Genomic DNA, 6,353 nt, shown 5'->3' on the forward strand with positions numbered 1-6,353 from the left:
GTCTCATTACTAATGTTTCTCCCATAGTAAGCATAATTTCTGCAAACTAGGACGGGTAATCATGAACATGTGTTATTTTCTTAAACACGCCTACTGATTTTATGAGATTGTTGTCTTGTGTCTCATTAACACCATTGCCATATATTTGCCAGAAAAAGACATTAATCATCATTGTTGTGGTGACTAGGGAAGAGCAAACGCTTGGGGAGATACATGAAGAGTAACAGAGAGACTGAAGAGAGAGACTGACGCCTGTAGCTGAGCCAGAGCCAGATGGAGCATCTAGGTTTGAAGGTTTTGGTCTGTGTCTCTTCTGCAGTCTTTGAGCTGAACGAGGCATCCATGGATTTCAGTGAGCTTAACATCCTGGTCCCTCCTTCCCTACTCTGTAGATGAACTCTTTATTAATACCATTAGACAATGTACAAGCCTTGGCAGAAATTACATAAGCAAGTTCACTTCCAGACTTGGATATCACAAGCATTGTCTTATGTGGGTTAAAACATATTCGGAAAGACAGACTTTCCTATCTGGAATTTTCTCTGGGTTGCTGTCCCCTGCCTTCTCCTTGCAATGCGACCATTCCCATGCCTTCCTGGACTGCTGCGTTTGCCACTGCTTCACCGTCGGGATATCACCATTGCTCCGCCGTTGGGATATCACCCTTGCCCAGAAGTGTCGAATCAGCAGATTGTGCAAGACGTACTGGCCAAGCGATCTGAATTCACCACAACAGGCAGTCCTTGGAAATGAGGCTGCCGATCCCACCTGTTATCGGTAGTTTCTCTCCAGTTCGTGCTCTGCTTCCCCTTTGCCTTCCTGGTCTGTGAACCCCCCTGGCCGGGCGCGTGTTCCCCGCCCGGCCCGTGCCGGGCCCCGCTGGGCGCCAGCAGGGCTGCTGTGGTGGGAGCACTGCCCTTCAACCCACCCAGCCGGGGACGTGCTCTCCCGCTCGGACGCCTCGGAAGGCACCTGGGGCTCTGCGGTGGCGTGGCCGCTCGGGCTGGGTGGCAGGGCAGGGGAAGGGGTGTAGTGGCCACTGACAGGGACCAGGACCGGGGAACCCCGGCAGACAGGGCCGGGTTACCGCCAGCGGCCACTGACAGGGACCAGGACTGGGGAGCCCCGGCAGACGGGGCCGGATTACCTCCAGCGGCCACTGACGGGGACCAGGACTGGGGAGCCCCGGCAGACGGGGCCGGATTACCTCCAGCGGCCGCAGGAGGACACAGGGACATCCCTCAGACGCGGCAAAGGCTGTGGCAGGCCCTGATCTAAACAACTCCTTGGGCGTGCAGTGCTACCAAGTTTTAAGACAAACACATGCCTTTGTATTATGAGATTAATCAAATTTAGTTTCTCCTATTAACACCCGCACTTGGTATCATCAGACAACAAAAAAATCCTTTGCTTTGGGGGATGCACAAGCTCAGTTCTACTGCCAAAGACCCGCGGGCAAAGGAATGCGGCTGGATGTCTCCTTCCTGGGAGTACCGACCCCTGTGCTTGCGCTGCGCTCCCTCCACCCATGATGGCGGCATGGGCCATGGCCAGGACAGGGAGGGCAGGGAGGGCAGGGCGGGCAGCGAGGGAGGGGAGCCGCTGCTGCGTGTGATGAGGGGCTGCCTGCCTCACCTCACGGCGACGGGCATCGCCCGCATCAAAGCCTGTAAGGTGCTTCAGCCTCACAGCAAAGCCTGCGTTTCACTGACTGAAACAACCCCCAACAAATCGGAGCTCTAAATGGAGAAAAACCCACGTTCAGAAACAAAGGGATTGGTACACTTTTAAATTCAAGTTGTGATAACAAAGCTGGGGAAGTCCTAAGAATGCAAAGATATGGAGAATGAATGAAAAAAGTTACTGACACAGGAGAAAGAGCAGGAATTTGTGGGAAACAAAAAGGGGACACATTCAATGCACAGTATACAGCAACCTTCTTGATCTTGTTCTGTCAAAACCATGAGTTTTTCTATCACTTTTGGATAAAGGTTATTGCACTGGTTGGTTCTTACAGATGTATGAACATACCATGAAAAAATATACCATGGAAAAAAAAGCTTTGCCCCATTTCCTGGAAAGCCTATTCATGATCTAGTGTATATGATGGGAGAAAAAATAAACATTCAGGTGTGCTCATACCGGCCAGCTACGCATCTCAAAAAAGCATCTCAAAAATCTGTGTCCAGATGCAGACACCATGGTGTCTGCCAGTTTATCTCCTAAATCCACAGTGACCGCACACTTTTACTCTGCTTAGTTAATTATCTCACAGCTACGACTCCAATTTCTTTGTTGAGTGATACAGAAAAGCCCATGTGAGACTCCGGTTTCCACACCAGCACTGAGATAACCCTGCTCTGGACAGCCGTCCTCCTCTCAAGCACGGACCAGCTCTAGCCCCTAGTTCTCTGCAACTCTTTCTGGCAGTACCTGCCAAAACAGTCTACAAAAGAGGTCTATGTACAACTATTATTATTGTACTGAGAGGGTAACAGAGCATCATTTAACTCACACATCTACCGTTCTAATAATTTCAGGCATACTTACCTCCTCTGCTCTCCATGTGGTGCCCACGGAGATGTATGCTACTACTTCCCAGCTCGGTGAATGCGAGTAATTCTAGAGAGGCGTGAGCCATCACATTTCCTTTTTAACTGAGATGTGAACCCGTGGACGCTGTGCTGGCTCGCTTGCTTTCAATATTTGCTTATCTTTAACGCAGACAGCGATTAGAGAACTAATACAACTCGCGAAAAAGTGAAAGCAGTCCAGATTTTTTTTAATTATTTAAATGCTCATTTTGATTTCTGTTCCTCCTTTTTTCATCAACAGCACTGTTGAGGAAGATCGGAGAGGAGCAGAAGTGAATAAAATCTATTGCTTTTTGCTAGATTTGGGGTTTTTTTTCTCAGTTTTCACTGAACTTTTGCCCCAATTGGTTTTTATCTCCAAGCTATGTGTGACAGTAGTCTCAAAGAATAGCCTGAATCCACTACTCCAGTGAAGTGATTGATCAGACTGGTCCAACCTGGTCTCAGCCATGAGCCTGGAATGAGCTACTTGGGTTAATCACGTGTATGTGCTCATGTTAAGTTTTTCTGTGAGGTATTTTATAACTGAAATAAAATAATGCCTGAGACATTTCTCACTGAAACCTGCACTCCAGCAACATCACAAAGAAGAACGTTTTGTTCTCCAGTTCTGTGTTGTGTTTTGTATAGGGTTACTTTTTAACCTGGATCAATGCCCCAGGTAGTCCCTGAACTTGCACAACCGCTCAGTCAGGTTGGTCAGCATGGGAATGAGCCAGAAAGAGGAGTAGGGCTGAGATTTTTTTCACCACAGAGGAAACACGGCGAAAGATTAAGCCTGTTTTTCTTTGCTTTCTGCTCCAATCAGGCATGTGTCTAGTATTTTTTAACTGCAATTTCTATTCTAAGTGTTTAATAATAATGAAAGACAACATCTATCCATCCCAAAACTGGATGGGGAGGTGCTCCACCAGGTGTTCCAGCCCCTGGCACATCGCTCTGAAGAATCCAAAGAGTAACAGCTATGGTCCCACATCAGCTTCGTGAACTAGCTGGAAAGCCAACAAGGTGTGAGTTAGGGCAAGAAGCGATGTTTTCCAGTGAAAAGAAATAGCGTGTGAAGCCATTTGGCCTTTGGACAGATAGTGAGTGGGGAAAGCATATGAATCCTAAGGATATTGTAAAACGTCAGCATCCTAAAGTTAGGATTTGTCCATGCTTGTCAGTAACACTGAATAACAGTCTATCTGCAGTTAACTGAACATAGGTTTCATGTATATTATCTTTTTCAGGATAAATAGGCCATTGCAATATTAATAATTAATTTCCTAACATATATTGCAGGTGCCGTTGCACAAAGTTCAGTGGGAGACTGGGAAAGGAAATGCATGGTTTATTGTATAATTTAAACAAAACCAGTGTTCTCAGTGCTATTAACATCCTGTGTCCTTCTCTGGTTGTTTCCTCTGGTACTTTGCACCAATACATTCCTGTGCATACTAATCATAGTTCTTTCACAAGCCTCTACAGTGACAGCAAACTGGTGTAGCTCTGAAGTTCCCTATACAGACAATAGACAGGTCTCCTGCCTACCTATACTCTAAAATGAAAATGTAAAGTAAATGCCTAAATTAGGCACATGGAATCCCACAATAAGTTTCATGTAAGTTACTGCAAAATACATTCAAGATGTCATAGCAAAAAAGGGCAAACTAAATTAGACCACTTCAACACTCATTTTAGGAATCTGCATGGGAACAGATTGTTGCCCACCAACGGAGGGGAAAAAAAAAAAAAGTTTGTAAGGCATTCCTTTATTTTAGACATGCCTCAGGTACTATTACATACCAATAACATCTAGTATTGACTCTTATGGCACAAAATCCATGCCAAAGATACATGATGCCTGAGTTACTAGAGAAGCTTCTCAGAAGTTAGCATTACCTAAGAGCCACAGTCAGTGTGGAAGGCTCAGTGTAGCCATATCTCATGAACACTGTGTCTGCTCTCTCCTACAGGATTTCTGTCACCGGCATACTCTGTCTCCCTCTTTTCTTTCACTCCTGTAATTCACAACTGAATGTGTCTTACCTGTGTGTCTTGTATCCAAGTTCCCAAGTTCAGCAAAGTGGCAGGGGGATTTTAGGTTGCCACAACAATTCTGAAACACTATGAAACGGATTTGTCTTTGGAAGATGAGGCGTTTGGACAGTTTTGTTTGTGTATCCCCGCTAATGCACCCAAGCAGGATTCCAGCAGAGATGCTTAAACAAGTGCTGTTAATTTGAGGGTACATTTTTTTCTTTCTTTGAGAGACAGTTTTCTCTCTGATAGTCATTAGTTTGTGTTCTGTCCCCAAAGATTTCTAGCTAGAATGAGGGAAGAGTTTGGTGCATTTTACACTGCAGAAAAATGAACAGGGTGAAATTGAGGCCTGAGTAGTTTGGAAAGAGTTAGAGGGATGGTGTCAAAGCCAAACGTATATGCTGCACACTGGGAATCACACGCTTTCACATAACGTGAGTGGTATGTGAAAAGGAGATGTGGCCAGGGCTAAGTGTATAGCAGTCACAAGGAGGATTGGGCTAATTTTCCTCAGCAAAGGATATGGAATGGTGAACCAAATAGGTTTACCATTTGGTGAAACAAATTCTGAATTTTCTACTATTATGTGTATTATTTGCACGCTTTAACTTGCATTTATCTGTTACTTTTCTTCTGGGAAAGCAAACTAATTAACATGAATGTCAGTGACTTAGCTGTGGGCTAGCTGCAAGTGCTTGCTCCTTGACTCATACGCTCCAGAGGATATGTCAGTAAATATGAATTTCCATGCTGTTTTCAAATGGATAAAAAAACCCCTAGAAAACAAGCTAGTCCAGCTAAAAAAAAGTGCTTGATCACCCTAATATTTTTCAGTCTTTAGATACAAACTCATTTTACAAAGTTAAGCTCATAGGGAATGGGATGAATCTTGAGTAACACCTTGGTAAGGGAAGTACGAGAACCAGGACAGGAGGTGGTCTAGAAAAGATCACTTTTGTTATATTTTTTGCTTAATTTTTTACTAGACCCTGACCCCCTGGTTCAGTATATTACTCGTCAATGAAAGTCAGAGTTTCAAAATATATACAGTGAAGAATAATATCAGCTATTTAAGAAAAGCAGGCTAACAGCCTGAGCACGGGATTCCTCTGTTCTAGTTTCAAAAATAGTGTCTTCCTTTTGAGTATGAGGAATTGACTAGTGCTGCATTATAACCCATTTTTCATAGGTTCTGCTTTTACTGGGAGATCAAAGTCATAACCAAACTGAAAGATGAATGATTTACAAGAGTGTGTTAAATTTTGAATGGAGAATCTGAGAACATCATGCCCAAGAAAGCAACTGTCAACTGGAAAACAGCTTTTTAAAACTATAATGACTTTTTTCCAATAATTTAAAATACTAAAATCCACTAGGGTAAGAGGAAACTGAGAGGAATGTTAAAAATTATAAACATTAAATGTTGTAAAATATGTCTGGCCTAAGAAATGTGACAAAACCAATGATATGACAATAGTCTCACCTTTGAATTAGGCCTAAAACTCTCTCTTTTAACAAAGTCTAGCCACTTACTTTGTCTAGAGCTGAGCATTGAACTCTCCATTTCACACAACACTGTGGAGCCATCTCCTTGCATTTCCTGCCTTACAGTAAAATATGCCTGTGGTCACAGTTATCCATGTATTTAATTCACATCTGTGTGTGTGTGCACATGTTTTAACAGAATTAAAAAAAAAAACAAACCTTGAAAAGTCCAGGGATTGAAGAACATAA

The sequence above is a fragment of the Ciconia boyciana genome, chromosome 3 (genome assembly GCF_034638445.1).
Source record: "Ciconia boyciana chromosome 3, ASM3463844v1, whole genome shotgun sequence".
Lineage (NCBI taxonomy): Eukaryota > Metazoa > Chordata > Aves > Ciconiiformes > Ciconiidae > Ciconia > Ciconia boyciana.